The 16,638-nt window shown below is 48.6% G+C and overlaps 1 long non-coding RNA gene across 2 annotated transcripts; it reads left to right on the top strand.

Moving 5' to 3' along the window:
- The first annotated feature begins 1,693 nt into the window (after positions 1–1,693).
- LOC143272444 (uncharacterized) lies at positions 1,694–8,240 on the top strand. Of its 2 annotated transcripts, none has more exons than XR_013050012.1 (3): positions 1,694–2,732; positions 5,842–5,999; positions 6,168–8,240. It is a non-coding gene; the product is annotated as an uncharacterized LOC143272444 (long non-coding RNA). The 2 variants fall into 2 exon arrangements; XR_013050013.1 differs by having other exon boundaries at positions 1,697–1,977.
- The last annotated feature ends 8,398 nt before the right edge of the window (positions 8,241–16,638 follow it).

Here is a 16,638-nt window from a genome sequence, read left to right as displayed (position 1 = left end):
TCACTCTCTGTCCTTCCCAAGAGGAAACCTCGCCTCAGAACTCCCTTTCTAGCACCCAGGCCCCCGCTCTCCCCCCAAACACACACCACAGGTTCACGCATGTGCACACACTTGTTTACAGATACACATTCATACATATATACAAACATGCACCCACATACATGCATTTATTCATAGATATACACATACACACATATACACATATTCACATATACATATAGAAACATATAGATGTATGCAGACACACATAGATTTATTCATTTATTCATTGCCACATGCATGCATACATACATGTGTGCTTTTAGGCATATATAGACATACATGCACAGATACACACATAACTGAATCCCAGATGTTTGCTTCTGGTATTAAAAGCTGGCAGTGACACCTGGTCCTCTGCCGCTCCCTTGGTGCTCAGTGCAGCTAGAAGGACAGGTAGTGTGGTTGGCCTGCTCCCCCAGGAAACCCCTCCTGTTCCCTTAGGTGTGTATCCTGGGAGTGGCATGTCTGGAGTTCTTGGCCTATTCTCTGTACTACCACAACATCCCAAAGGGTCTGCCTGCCCTCCCCTCCACCCAGCGGCTCTCTCCTCCATCCAGAGAGGTGGCCAGCTTCAGATATCTGCCAACCATAAGTGAGGCTGCTTGTACCCTGATGGAGTTTGTGTTTGGCCAAGCTTTAGTGGGATTCCAACTGTCTCCAAGGCCCGTCTGTGCACTTGTAAAATGCAACTTTAGCAAGATGAAACATGGTCAGTTTACCAAGAACCTTGCCCTCTGTGTCTGCTCACCCTCAACGATGTTTCACTAGGTCCCTCCTCCTCCACCCCCAGGGGATGTCTGACCACCTGGCTGGGCTCCAGCACGACCAGAATCCCCCTTATGCCTGAAGTCTCTTCTTCATTTTCCCTCTGCTGACTTGTGCCTTCAGAGCGGAGACATTGCAATGTCTCTTCCCGGTGTTGTGGTCCCTGTCCCTACAGCAGTGTCCTTGTAATAGGCCTGGCAGAAAGAAGATACTCTAAAGAGATACGTGTGTCTCTCCATCTGACGACTGAAACAGCGTGCTCCCGTAAAATGGGGATTTCCACCGGAATCTCATGCTGGCAGAAGGGAAGGGGAACTTGTCTGCCAGAAAGAGGTTTCACCCACGGTTCTTACAGCCTGTCAGTGACATTACAGGATGAGACTGAAGCCTAGGCAGTCATCAATCAATGGTGGGCGGGACCAAACCTGCTTAGATGAGCATATCCTTGGCCCTCTAAACTTTGATCTTACTTCAGGACCTGGAAGATGGACTTGAGAGGGTTCCAGCTCTGGATCTGAGTTCTCTTTCTAATAGGACCACGTTAAATAAATCTCCTTTTCTAGCTTTCCACATTTATTTATTTATCTTTTGATTTTTTGAGAAAGAATTTCTTTGTGTAGGCCCTGGCTGTCCTGAAACTTGATCTGTAGACCAGGCTGGCCTCAAACTCACAGAGATCGCCTGCAGCTCAAGGCCTGGTGCCCAGCTCTTGGGACGCCAGTCATGACCTTGGAACTTTGATTGCATTCTCTGGTGTACATCCCACCAAAAGTCCGTGTTTTAAAGGCTTGGCTCTAGCTTGGTGGCACGATTAGGAGATGGTAGAAACTAAGTGACCTAGCCTCGTGGCAAGTCCGAGGGACATTCGGGGAGAGCCCTCAAAGGGATCAAGGGACCCTGGAATTTCCCCCTCTTTCATTTCCTGGCAGAGGTCAGAGCTTTTGCTCTGCAGCCACCCCTTGCCATGATGAGCTGTTTTGCAATGAGACCGACTGATCATGACCAGAAACCTCTGAGATCAAGAGCCAAGATAAACCCGTTATCGGTTGATTATCCAGGGTGTAGAGGAAGTCAACAGACTCTCTGGCCTCATCTGAAGAGCCTGAAAATTGTCCATGAAGGCAGACGCTGCCACCAAGCCAGATGATGGATTCCATCACATTACTTGAAGTAAGTTTCAGGTGGGTTTTTTTTTTTTAATCTTCTTGGTTCAACTATGTTGTACATGTCCGGAATTTTTATCTATTTCTTCTAAATTTTATAATGTATTAATATACAGTTTTCCAAAATAACCACTAATAGAATGTAATAGAATCACTAATAGAAATCACTGGGTTTCTGTAAAGTCTCCTAACAAAGAGAAGCCCAGCCCTGGATGGTACCATTGCTGGATTTCACAGACAAGCTATCAACAATATTCCTAAAATGATTCTGTGGAGGGAACCTTCCTTTGACAAGGCTTTATTTACCCTGTTACCAAAACCTGACAAGACCATAACAAAACAAGAAAACTGCAGACCTATACACATGGCACTGGGGACACTGGCCACCCACATGCTCAAGGTTTAAATTGAGAGAATAGCTCCCTATTTCTCACCCTAAGCAAAAATAAACTCAAAATGGAACAGAGACATTAATGTGAGTCCATAGGGTCTAAAACTACCAGGAAAAACAGAGGGGAAAGACATCAAAATATTGGCACAGCAACAGTTTTCTGAGGAGGGCTTCAAAAGCACAGAAAACAGAAATAAGACCTGACAAATTGGATTACAGCAATTAAACAGTTTCTTCAAATCCGAGGAAATAATCAACAAAGAGACGGTCCGTTTAAAGAGAGCAGATCTTTGCCAGATACTCATAGGATAGAACACGGATGTCCAGAATATATAAAGAACTACAAAAAGTCAACAACAACAAAAAAACAGGTAAGTCAATTAAAAGTGGGTAAATTGCCAGGTGTGGTGTAATCCCAGCTCAGGAGGCTGGGGCAAGAAGACTGTGAGTTCTAGGCCAGCCTAAGCTACATAGTGAAGTTGTGTCACATGCATACACACAGACAGATGCACATATAGAGAGAGGGGGTTCTGAAAATATGAAATCCAGGTGGCCAGAATATGCAAACATGCTCAATATCACCAGCCATCAGGAAAACAAATCAAAATTGCAATGGGATTCTAGACCAAAAGGAATCTTCCCTTACATCATTGACAGGAATGTAAATCAGAATATAGCTTTTATGGAAAATCATATGAAAAGTCCTCAAAAGACTAAAAATAAAGCCATCATATGATCTGGCTCTCCCACTTCTGGATATTTATCCAGAGGAAATGAAGTCAGCATACAAAAGAGACGCCTTTGTATCCATGTGTATTGCTGCTCTACTCACATAGCTAAGTTACAGAGTGAGCAGAGCCACCTGCACACAGAGGAATAAAAGTGAAAGTATGACCCTTCTTAGTTAGGGTTTCTATTGCTGTGAAGAGACACCATGACCATGGTAACTCTTTTTTTTTTTTTTTTTTTTAAAGTAAGATTTTGTGTTCTTTATTGCAAGAAACAGCAGGTCAAATGAAACACTCAGTAATTCACATATGGTATGTGCTAAGGATGATTGTCATTACAGATGGTTGTGAGCCACCATGTGGGTGCTGGGAATTGAACTCAGGACCTCTGGAAGAGCAGTCGGTGCTCTTAACCTCTGAGCCATCTCTCTAGCTCCCCATGGTAACTCTTATAAAGGAAAACATTTAATTGGGGCTGGCTTACAGTTTCAGAGGTTTAATCCATTATCGCCATGGCAGGAAGCATGGCAGCATGCAGGCAGACAAGGAACTGAGAGTTGTACATCTTGGTCTGAAGGCAATAGGAAGTGAACTCTGTGTGTCACGCTGGGCATAGCTTCAGCACATATCTGAGACCTCCAAGCTCACTTCCACAGTGACACACTTCCTCCAAGGCCACACCCACTCCAACAAGCTCACACCTCCTAATAGTGCCACTCCCTATGGGCCAAGCATTCAAACCTATGAGTCTATGGGGGCCATTCCTATTCAAACCACCACAGGCATATTTAGACAACGGAGTATTGTCCAGTGTTATGGTTTGAGTATTGTCTTAGTTTGCTTTCTATGGCTGTGACAAAAACTGACCAACAGCAACTTGGAGATGAAAGAGTTTGTTTCCCTCTTCAGTTCGGGTAAGAGTTCATCCCCTAGGGAAATCAAGGCAGGAACCTGAAGGCTTGCTCAGCCTGCTGGTGGAATTCAGGACCACCTGTCCAGAGATGGCACAGCCCACAGTGGGCTAGACCCTCCTACATCAGTCAGTAACAAAAAAAAAAAAATGCCCCGCAGACCTGTCTGCTGGCAAATCTGGAGGGGGCATTTTCTCAGTCCAGGCTCTGTCTTCCCAGATGAGCTTAGCTTGAGTCAAGCTGACAAACAGGCAAACTTACCCAGCACAAATATGAACCATCTCCACAGGAGCATGCTTTAAGCACATTATTTCCATCTGGTGGCACTTTCTTGAGGGGTTGTAAGAACTCTGGGACCTAGCTGGAGGAAGTGGGTTGCCCGAGTGTGCCTTGAATGGTCACACCATGTCTTCCATCCCTTCCTCTGCCCACTGTGATTTGGGCTGCTCGGTCACGCCTTCCCCTCCATGATGGTTTGAACCCTCTGCCACTAGGAGCCAAAAAGAGCCTTTCATCAGTTAGTTTCTTCTCTTAAGCATTCTGGCCACTGAGGAGCAACCAGTGCTTTCGGGTCATAAACAAGAATATAATATTCGCTTGCAGGGAAAGCATGGAATGGGGAAAGAACATAGTAAGCAAAATAAGCCAGATACAAAGGCAAGTTTGGTGTGTTTCCTGTAGCGTGGGGAGACTTGTGCATGAGCAGAATTACTAGCAATTCTGGGGGGGGGGGCGGCAGCTGGAGAAGAGGTAGATGGACATGATCAATGTAGGATATATTAATATACAGAACCATCACAGCTAATCCTTCCCCCAGAAGAACAGTCTAGGCCATGAAAAGACAACCCACAGAGTGGGAGAACCCTGTAATTTATGTATCTAGCAAGGGGTTATAGAAACATCTCCCATAGGGCCTGGAGAGAGAGCTCGGTGGTTAAGATGGCTCAGAACCTATACCGCTCTTGCAGAGGACCTGAGCCTGGTTCCCAGAACCCTCACTGGGTGGCCCAATCACTCACAGCAACAGCTCCAGATCTGATGGGCTCCTCTGGCACCACATGTAGCGGGCATACATAAACGCAGCCAAATGCTCATGGAAAGATTTGCTGAAGTCTACAGTTGGAAAAGTGGTTTATACAATAAATGTTATGTTTTTGGTTATTAGACCAGCATTTGAGACAACACACACACACACACACACACACACACACACACACACACACACACACACACATCAAATGACCAACAACCAGTTGTTTCCAGAACTGATCCCTATCAACACTTCATGTAAACCATTAACCTTGATTCCCCAAAGCTGATTTCCCAAACCCCAGCACAAAACCAGGCTAAGATCCCAACAGTCTTTGACTCAAGAAGGGCAACTAGGGTGTGGGTAAGAGAGGAGCCCCGTGGAGGTGGGCACTCTGTCCCCCAGAGACTGCTCACCCAGACATCCCAGGCTGGCATCCTGGACACCTTCTGGAATGGTCACAGATCCCCCAGGGCAGTTGAAGCCCTGGGCTCCCTCTCCATGCCCTATTGGCTTCCTCAGGTGTCAGCTCTTGGTCGCACACGCAGAAGCCAAAGGAGGCAGGTAGAGGGTGGGTGGGCTCCTCCTGGAGCTTACTTAGGTACACATGCAATGGGTGTGGCCATGAGCAGGGCTCAGGCAGAATGTAGCCCATGTGGACCTTAGGTAAGCACCCCTCAACTCCAGGATGAATTGAGGGCCACCCGTGCTGGCTGCAAGCTGATTTGGGGTTCACAGTGGTAAGGATACTGGCATTTCATGCCATACTCAAAATAGGCTACTTGACCTTATTTTCTTCTGTGAAACTCAGTGTTGGTAAAAGCCCAGGTCCACGGCTGAAGAGACGGCTCAGCAGTGAAGAGCACCTGTTTTGGTTCTGCTGTGGTAGTTACCTGTTAGAACACACGCCGAGGGGGTCATTGGATGACAGCTGGTCTCCACCTCCACACATCTTTCTACAGAGTACAGGTGGGTTCTGGGGAAGGAGGGTGATGAACAGGGATGCCATGTAACACCCCCACCCCCAAACTCAGTGGGATCAGGGTGGGTTGGTCATTGCTTCTCTTGAACTTGGGTAAAGCTTAATGACCAGAATACAGTGGAAGAGCCTGACCCTGTTCTTCTGAGCCATCCCAGGTCACCACTGTGCACTTCTCCCTCGGGTAACTAGAGACACTCGGGGTTGGAATACAGCAGCAAGGAAGCCATGTTAGTTCATGCCCTGAAGCCACATGGTGAGGTCCCGTGGAGGGGTCGTGACCTTCATGCCAGCTGCCCGAAGTGAATGAAGACCCGTCTGCTCACAAGGTTCCTGCAGCTTTCAATCTTCCAGGATCCTCAGGCGCCGATGGGCACGTGAGTGCACTCAGCTGCAGCAGACACAGCCAGCCAGCTTCCTGGGAGGCCAGTGGCCCCTTGGGTGTTCTTGAGAGGGTCCGATGGGTTAAGCTAACAACCACTAATGCCTACAGGGGCCACAGGGGCCACCTTTGGTGTGCATTCCGGTTGAGGCTCTGACCACAACACCTCAGAATTCATCTTACACTTTTAACTGGGTTCTTTACAGAGGCCACTGGTAGGGATCAGAGAGACACCTGATGCAGAGCTTCCTGCCCGCCGCAGGGCTCTCTGACACTGGAGTTCAGGCCCTCAGGACAAAGAGCAGACTGCGGGCAGTTTTCTGTGCACAGCAGCTGCACAAGAAACAAAACCCCAGCTCTGGGGAAGCTCCGGCTTCTGACAGCCCCAGCCTCAAGTTTGACCAAGCCTGAAAAGGTTACCCTAGCAACACGGAACAGCCAGAAACAGACCATTTGATGGCTCCTCTCTCCTTGGCCCCATCTTTCACCCTATTTACAAACCCACACTCAGCCAATCAGGGCCCAAATGCTTCTCAATAAATTGGGCCCTTCCGAGGATTGAAGCCATTTTTGCCCGTTAACACAAGGGCGACAACTTCAGATCCTGCCTCTTGGCTTTGCCAGTCCCCTGCTGGTTTCTGCTTCCAGAGTCTTCAGAGAGGGACTCACTGGCTTCCTGCACCCAAGGCTTCAGCCCAGGGCAAGGAGCTCGCTGGAGCCAGCCTCTGGGATTCAACTACCAGCCTCAGGCAGGGGGACTCATTCCTGTCCCAGCAACCAGAGACTTGCTGGGGACAGGAGACTGACTTCTGCCACTCCCATCAGTGACTTGCTGGTGTGTTCTCTGAGGAACTGCTTGCAGGTGGCACCCTGACGCCTGCCAAGAACATAGGGGTGTGTAACATCAGCAACCTCTCAGGGAGGCACCCTAAAACCTGCCCTGGGCTTGGAGCTGGTACTCACTGAATCTCAGCTGGCATCCTGTTGGCACCAAGGGTCTTAGAAATTTTGCCATGCTGTCTGTCCACTCCATTCTTGGAGGGAGGGTAGACAAGGACCCAGCTAGACATCAGAGGCAGTCTCCACCACCGACTGCTTCACCGTGAAGGTAAAATACACATTTCCAGTCCTGATCCAATCCAACTGGTGTCCTTAGAAGAGGGGATAAAGTCACTCACAACCCTGTGATTCACAAATGTCCTGCTCCCCATTACTTGCATCTATTTCCAGTCAGGCAGGACTTTATTGCTTCCTTTCTTCAGAGTTCTTTGGATTTCATTTACTTTTTTCTTTCTCAAGGGGAAAGGTGAGAACACTAAGTTGAGTACATCTCTCTGATTCTAGTGTAAGCATTTAATGCTATCATTTCCCGCCTCTAACAAGCCATAAAGTTGAATATGGTTTCATTTGGTTGCGTTTAAAAGACTGAAAATTTCCTTTTTAATGTTTTGCTTGGGCCAGAGAGTTATGGGACAGTGTGTCATGGGGCTAAAGAGATGCTTCAGTAGGAAGAGCACTGGTTGCTCTTGTGGAGAGCTGGGGTTCAATTTGCAGCACCCACATGGTGACTCACTACGGTCTATAACTCAGGGGATCTGATGCCCTCTTCTGGCTTCTGCAGGCACTGCATGCATGTGGAAGGCAGTCATACACACAGACAAACACCCATACACATAAAAATAAAACAAAACGGGGGAGGGAGAAAATGTGTTATTTATTTTTCAAATGTATGTGAATCTTCCAAGGACCTTATAATTTCAGACTTCTGAGTTAGCTCTGCCATGGTGAGAAGGCAGACTCTGTGTGAATAAAGTCCTTTTAAATGGGCCAGGTGTGGTGGTGAATGCCTTTAGTCCCAGGACTTGGGAGGCAGAGGCAGGTGGCTCTGTATGAGTTCCAGGTCAGCCTGGTCTACAAATAAAGTGCCAAGCCTGACTATCCAAGCTCAGTCTTTGGGATCCATGTGATAGAGAGGAGAACTCACGCCCATGAGTCTTCTGATTCCACGCATGTACCACATGTACAGGGCCACACTCCCACCCATGTCCACTAAAGAAGAAAAGAAATGTAACAAGATGTAGAAGAATATAGAAAGAAAATGAAACAAACTTACTGCTGGGTCCCTGAAGTCCAGGCATCTTGTGGGCTGAAGGGGTCTGAAGAGGTTTCCATGCAGGGCTCTAACTCCAGGTGTTCCAGATGTGTTTCTGCCTCTCTGGCAGGAGTCTCCCCTGTGGAAGACATAGCCCTCCACTTTCTTCGGTTCGAAACTGTCACCTCCTGGGGCTCACTGAGCAGAATTAGAAGAGTTGACCTCCTCCTCCTTTATGCCTTGGGTATCAAAAGGGCCTGGACCGCATCAAAAGGAAGCAGAGGTATGCTACCTCCTCAAATGCTACATTTTCCTCTGAAGGGCTGGCCGGCCTGGGGATCTTTGCTTGTCTTGGCAAAGAAAGGAAAAAGAAGAAAAATCTAGGGTAGGGGTCTTGATTATCTTGATTAGAGATCACATTGAGGAAAAAACAAAACAAAACAAAACTCCATGTCTGTGGCCCTCTCCACCAAAATACTAATTTCATGAAAATCCAGATCTGTCTTGTCTGGCACAACCATCCTTCCATGCTGAAGAGACCCAAAGGCCTCCATGGGAACCCCTAGCTTTATGGGTCTTACAGCAACTTGGTCTTTGGTGGGCAATGGCCATTTTTTTAAACACAACTGCATACAAGTGCACATGTGTGTACATACATACAAGTACACACATACAAGTGCACACACATACACATATGCAAACACCACACAGCCTGTCCAGGCAGCCCAGCACACTGAAACTCTGGGAATAAGAAGATAAATGGCAGGTTGTCTGGCCACACAGCTCCTCCTCTCCACTGCTTTCCCCACCTACCTGCATCCAGTGTCTCCCTGCCTGGCTTCAGCAACACAGTATCTCCCCAGTCTATCTTCCTTTTCTTGCCCTCTGCTACACAGCATCCTCAGTCTCCCACAGACCACTGCTTCCTCTGAGAAGGGAGCGCCAGAGGTCCCTCCTGGCCACGAGCAGACACCTAGCTGACCCACTGGTTCCAAAGTATCATAAGCAACCACAGAGCCGAGCCCCAGCCTGGCTGGCTCAGCCTCATTCTTGCTCAGAGACACATGAACAAGGTGAGCGTAGGTGAGCAGACCCCAGCCACAAACAGCATCGCAGCTTTGATACTAAGCCACTGTTGCTCCTGATGATGGAGCACTGAGGCAGCTGTTTCCACGGCATGGTGACATCTATGACCTGTCTCCACATACCTGCCTTGAATCTGGCCATTGAATGGACATTCACTGAGTCTTCCTTTGGTCATTTTTAATTTCCTCACAGTCATACCATATGGACTCAGAAGGTCACCTTGCCTCTTTTCCTATTATTGCCTCTGCTATTTTTTTTTTTATTGTATTACATTGGCAATAGGCCATCATTAGCATATGGGTTGAATGTGTCATCCAAGGTGTTTTTGGTGTTGAAATTGAATTCCCACTGTCAGGTTATTAAGAAAGCAACAGTTAAGCACCATCAGCTGCTGCTTAGAGGTTGAGACTTGAGAGGTGATTAGGATTCAGTAAGGGTGTGGGGGGGAGATGGGGGAGTGGTAGGGGGTGAAGAGGGAGGGGCAGAAAGATGGCTCAGCAACCTTTCAGTCTCTGTTGCTCTTGCAGAGGATCCAGGCTCAGTCCCCAGCACCCAACATGGCAGCTTACAGCTAGTTCCAAGGGATCCAATGTCCTCTTCTAATGTCCATGGGCACAGGGTACACATGTGGTACACATTTATACATGCAGGCCAAACACTTACACACATAAAACAAAAAAAAACCTAAGACAATTTTAGATAAAGGCATAAAGTAGAGCCCTGGTGAGTGGAGATTGAATCATTACATCTTTATAAAAAGAGAGACCCTCCAAAAATGCATGTGCACCCCATCTCCCCAGGTGATGTCACCTTGACCCTGTCAAGTAAGAAGGTCTTCACCAAATATGGACTCTTCACCAATGATGGACCCAAACTAGTGAGGCAAGATGAACTATTTTTCTCCATAAAGTACCCTATCTCCTGTATTTCATTATAGTAATGACAAATGAGCTAAGACAAGGACTCTGCAAACAACACGGAGTTGTACTTGTCTGAGCATGTGCTGCTGTTTAAAACTGTAAGTTTGTGAACTCAGTGTCTCCCTGAGCAGCCTGGGAACATCTCAGGGACATGGCAATTGTGCGCATGTGCCTCTCGAGTGGGCAGCAGAGAGTGTGGCCTCCTGCATACCTGGGCTGCACGTGCAGCAAAATAGACACACACTGACATGAGGAGGGCTTCAACAGACAATCTGCCCCTCTACAAAAGAGCCAGAGTGGCCGGGTAGCTGGGGACGAGGAAAGGGGCCCATGTATGTAATATACTCCCTGCGGTAGTTTGGATGTAATTGGCCCCCATTAAGCTCATAGGGAGTAGCACTATTAGGAGGTGTGGCCTTGTTGGAGTGGGTTTGGTCATGTTGGAGGAAGTGTGTCACTGTGGGGGTGGGCTTTGAGGTTTCCTATGCTCAGGATACTGCCCAGTGTCTCCGTCCATTTCTTGTTGCCTGCAAGATGTAGGATGCTCAGCTACTCCTCCAGTACTACATCAGCCTGCACTCAGCCCTGCTTCCTGTCATGATGATAATGGACTGAACCTTTGAAACTTCAATTAAATGTTTTCTTTATAAGAGTTGCTATGGTCATGGTGTCTCTTCACAGCAATGGAAACCCTGACTAATGGATCCCTTATGCACAAGTCCAGAGATCCAAACTTGAGAGTCACTAACTCATACCATTGGCATCCAAAAGAAATGTCCACTGGCCTTTTCAGTTGAGGGATAAATGTCGAAGACTGTTCTTGTGTCCAATGGTACAGCAGAGAAAGAACTCTGCTCTTAGCTCTCAGGCCCCCCAGGATGGGATATCTTTGAGGCCCATGTCTATGTGGAAGAGGAAAGATGACAGCGAAGGGGGGGCCAGCCAGCAAGGGAGGGGTGCCAGCTCAGGAGCGCAGCCCCCTGCACCTAGCGTGAGATGGAGCAGTCGGATGACCGGCCGCCTCGCTAGGAAAATGCAGACAACCCAGGGAGGCACGTGAAGCCACTGCAGTTTCAGGCCATGTTTATTTCACTTATTGCTTGTTCCTTAACCGCAGTGGCTTGTACCAAGGCTTTCGCTGTTTGGGCTGTTGAGAGGTTAATGGCCTGTGAGTGAGCATGGAGAGGTCTACCAGGCAGCCTGGCAGCCTTTCCAGGGACTCACTTTTTGAAAATGCCCATCTGGGAGGACATTTAGGCTCAATACCTACAGAACGCCTGCTGGGCTCACTTAGGACAACTGTCTTGCTACACTCCTTGGAGTCAAAGGGAGACCTGAGGGAATTTTCAGGTAGTTATGAGTAGCAATGAAAAGAGCGCCAGTGGGTTGGTGGTGAAGCCCAGGAGGAGAGTGTCTACCTAACCCATGCTAAGCCCCAGGTCTATCCTTAGTGCCACTAACAAAACCCTGAATCTTTCTGCATCTGCCAGAAGCCATCTAGCACATCCTCTTCATCTTCTCGGTGACCCACTAGGAAGGTCCCAGCACCACTGGCCCCTTTGGCCAGGGGGCCAGCCTCTGCACATCTGTTGATTTCAAGTAGTAGGGATCTGAAGCTCCAAGAAAACTTAGACGAGGGTAGGGACAGGAAAGAAGAGCAAAAGAAGCAACTGCCTGGCAGAGAAGGCCATGGTCATATTTAGAGACCATTCTGAGTTAGGTTACGTATGATATGCACCACACAATGTGTTGGCCAACAATGGGCCATAGATGATGATCCCAAGAGAGTATAGCACCTATGGAGGTCGTCCGGTAACTCCACACTGTGAACACTGAGTGACATTTGGCAGGATACATTCTCCTTGTTAAAGCACACATGACTGCTACTCTAGTATTTAAATTAGAAGTGACAAGGCTAGAGAGGTAGCTCAGCAGTAAGGCACACTGGCCCTTCCTTCAGGGGACCCAGGTTTGGTTCCCAGCACTGACATAGCAGCTCACATCTGTAACTCCAGATTCAGGGGATCCAGGGGATCCAGGCACTGCAAGCTTATGATGTTCATACATACACACAGTCAAAACACCCAAACACAAAAATAAAACCAATCTAATTTTTTCAACTAGAAATGACATCATATGTATAGTCATTTAAACTCAGTGCACATATTACTGAATTATATGTTTTATTATAATTATATCAATATACATGTATTTTATGATATATTAATACATATTTAAATTTTAGCATGGGTTACCTTATATTACTTGTGTATTATTAATTATATAAAATATATAATATATATACAAATATAATAATATCTATTTCATAATATTATTTACATGTATATATCAAGTGAAGCTACTGGAGTCTGTGATGGTGAAAACCTAGGGCAATTGACTCTTTGCAGAAAAAGGAAAGATGATGGATTCTGCAGACAACCCTGAAGGACATTGCAGTCACATTTAAAAAACATTTGAGGGCTGGTGAGATGGCTCAGGAGGTAAGGGTGCTTGCTGCCAAGCCTGGCATCCTGAGTTCAATCCCTGGAACCCACCTGATAGGAAAGAACTGACTCCAACCTCCACGTGTGCCTGATGCCCTGTGTGTGCCCACCCTTCCCCATATACACACAATAAATCACAGTAAAAAAAAAATAGTAAACATTTCTAACACAGGGCTGGAGAAGGGACTCAGGCCACACTACTTTGGTGACTACGTGGGACATCATTGGCCCACGATATAGTGTGGGGTAGCCATGCATCCAGACTTCCAGAAGGGCTCATCAGGTCAGGATGGCCAGGAGGGAGAAGAGAAGGGGCCTTTACACTGACCCTGTCATCCCCCCACCATCCTCCCTAGGGCACTGTTAGGCGGGGAGGACCACCTGTCATCCCCGTGAGTCAGAGCTGCTCTGTCAAGCATTGGCACAAATCCTGGAAACCCCCCGGTGATGGCCATCCCAACCACAACTTCCTTCCTTCTTCCGTCAAAGTGACATGACTTCAGTAATCAGCACCCCCCGGGGACCTTAACAACTCTGTTTTGTGCCTGCATTTTGTGTCATTGGCATTGATGTGTTTGTCCTAGAGTCTGGCTCAAGCCCCTCCTCTCCACTCTGTCCTAGCCATCCACATTTCTTTCTTCTACCTTTCCCACTGTGCTGGAGGACGTCTAAGCAGCTTCATTCCTGCCCCTCCCTCCCAGCTGTACTCATACAACACTTCCCCACCCCCACCACAGCCTCAGGGCTGTCTGCCTTCTTGCACCTCCCCCTCCTCCTCTCCCCCTCCCCCTCTACCTTGTGCTGGCACTCTGATTGTGCTTGGGTCTCTTTGGGGTCTCCCAGGAGCCAAGGCTGTTCCTGCCTTTTTAGATGCTGTATCGTGTGTGTGTGTGTGTGTGTGTGTGTGTGTGTGTGTGTGCGCGCGCGCGCGCGCGCGATGGTCTTTTGGGAGCATCTCACGGTGGTACAGGAGACTCTGCTTCTGTTCAGTCAGGATTCATTCCTTCATCTATGACTTCGCCTCCTCAACCAAGGCAGCTTGCACAGGAAGTTCCTGGTTTCTCCAGCTCCAGTTTTCGCTCCTTACAACTCACCAGAGGTTTTACCCTTGGCCCCACACTCCTCAGGGATGCCCCTAAATCACATTGGTAAGGCTCCTGGAGCCAAACTCAATCAGAGATGCTATTCTGTAGACTCCTGGGAAGGAAGGCAAGGGCTGCTGGTGCTTGCCACTTAAGGGGCAGACAGGGCAAGCTGCAACTATCCACTCAAACCAGTAAGTGACCCTCATGTCCTAACTGAGGGCCCTGGAGCAGAGGCTATGTGGCTACATTCTAGTCAGTGGGGCATGAGTGGGCGTGGCCCGAGTGGGCGTGGCGATGTCTGGGGGCTGGGCAACAGCACGAGGTCCCTTACTCGCTTTTCTCAGCTGAGCCATCTATGATACCACCCCACAGCCTGGAGGAGCCGCCTCATTAGCCCACACTGCTTCCCTTCAGACTGCTTACACAGAGGAATGTGGCGATCCACTTTGTTTAGGCTACAGCATTGGAATTTTGCACTGCAGCGGGCTGACTCGTGTGCTACCCGCTATTAGCATCACTTCGGCTACATTTTGTGATTGCTACCAACGAGCGCTGTGTGATGGCTGATTTGGGTTATCCATTTGATACACCTGGGAAGAAGGAGCCCCAACTGAGGAATTGTCTTTATCAGACTGGCCTGTGAGCGTGTGGGGGGGTGGGGTGGGGTGGGGAGGTGGGGAGGATTTCTTAATTGGTCATTGATGGAGAAGGGTCCAGCCCACTGTGGACAGTACCATCCCTGAATAGGTACTCTTGGGTTGTTGTATAAGAATGCTAGTCGCAGAAGCAGGCGGCAAGCCAAGAAGAATTCCTCCACGGTCTCTGCTGCAAATTCCTGCCCTGACTTCTCTCGATGATGGACTGTGAGATGAAATAAAATCTTCCCTCCCCAGCCTGCCTTTGGCCATGGTGTTTATCATGGCAACAGAAACCAAACTAGGACAGGCAGGTTGGAAACCTCTCCTTCTGCCTGGGTAGAAATCATTGAGTAGGAAGCTGGATGTGTTAGTACGCACCTTCTATTCTAGCACTTGGACAGCGGAGGCAGGAGCATGGCAAGTTTGAAGCCAGTCTGAGTTCCAAAGCAAGTTGGGGTGGGGAGGCTGTAGAAGCCAGAGACTCAGGGTTCCAGGTGCTCAGGCTGGAGGCTCATTGCCGGGCGCTTGAACCCCCATCTGCCCAACTCTGGGAAGCTGTTGTAGCCCTGATAGTGTCCGAGCTTTCAGGCTGGGGCCGTGCTTCTTGAGGCTTTGAGCTTCTCACCTCTCCACTTGCTCAGATTTATCATCTCTCCTAGGTCTGGACTAGCCTCAAGCCGAAGCACAGCAGAGCTTCTCAGCAGACTCAAGTAAGGTGCTGGAAAGCTGATTTATATATCTAGAAAGGGGGTGTGGCAAGGCTGCCGGCACCAATCAGAGGCAGCGCTTCATGCAAATGAACTGCGTTTGCACCAACCACAGCACAGTCCTTCATTCTGAGCCCACCAGGGGAAGACTCCTCTCTGCTGCGGGTGGAAATGGTTACAGGGTCATCCAGAGTTCAGAGAGGCTGGTGATGGGCAGAAAGTCTCTTGCAAGCTGTTTGAAACCACTCTGTGGTTTGGAAGGTGCCTCAGGAGCCAGCATCATGCTTCCGCAGCCAGCAGCTGATCACAGTGCAGCTCCCTAAGGCATCCAGGAGGGTTCAAAGCCGCCGGGTGCCGGGTACCGTGAGGGCAATTGACAACTGCAGATCCGGCAGTCTACCACTTAAGGCAGCCTGGCATCAGGGAGAGGTGTGACAGCTGTCAGTTGGGGAGTCAAATCACTCCAGCCCCCAGAAACTCAGTTATTTAAAAGAAAAATAAACATGAGAAAGGATTGCTTATCATTAACGTTAAAAACAATTTACTAGTATTTCACAGTGCTCTGCTTTTAACCGAAGACCTTGGGGGAGATTTGGGTCATTTACCTATTTCATAACCTTCCAGATTCCTCCCCTAATACAAATAATTGCAGGGCCACAGGACTATGTCTCCTTCTGCCTCCTCAGCACATAGAACAGGACAAAGATTCTCTTGCAGCCACCGAAAGCGCTGAGGACAGAAGGGCATAGTGCAGGTTACACCACCTCCAGCCTCTCCTGGTCCCACAGTCTCCCAGCCTTCACTCTGCTGAGACATAGGCTTGTACCCCACTTACCATGGACCATCACACTACCAGGCACTTTCTCACCAGCATGCTGTGCAGCGTCCAGATGCAACCTGGAGCAGCAGAAACCCACCACTCAATGGCATCGTTGAGAGGCTGCATGAGGCAGACCACGATAGCCCTATACCCTCTCCGCCTTGCTGAGTGTCACCTTGGCCCCTCCTGCAGTGAGGGGTGAGAAAACGGCTTCAGGTGAGGGTCTCAGGAGTCCATGCTGACTTACAACCACCACCACCCCACTCTTCACCCCAAGACAGCTCACAGTGCAGCAGGCTAGAATAACCAGACTGCTGGTGACGTACGGATGAGCGGGGAGAGCATGCCCATCCATCCTCGGCCACAGACGTGCACATGGACACGGTTTATTCTTC

The sequence above is a fragment of the Peromyscus maniculatus genome, chromosome 3, assembly GCF_049852395.1.
Source record: "Peromyscus maniculatus bairdii isolate BWxNUB_F1_BW_parent chromosome 3, HU_Pman_BW_mat_3.1, whole genome shotgun sequence".
NCBI classification, from domain to species: Eukaryota; Metazoa; Chordata; class Mammalia; order Rodentia; family Cricetidae; genus Peromyscus; species Peromyscus maniculatus.
This window is presented reverse-complemented; position numbering and strand designations above follow the sequence as displayed.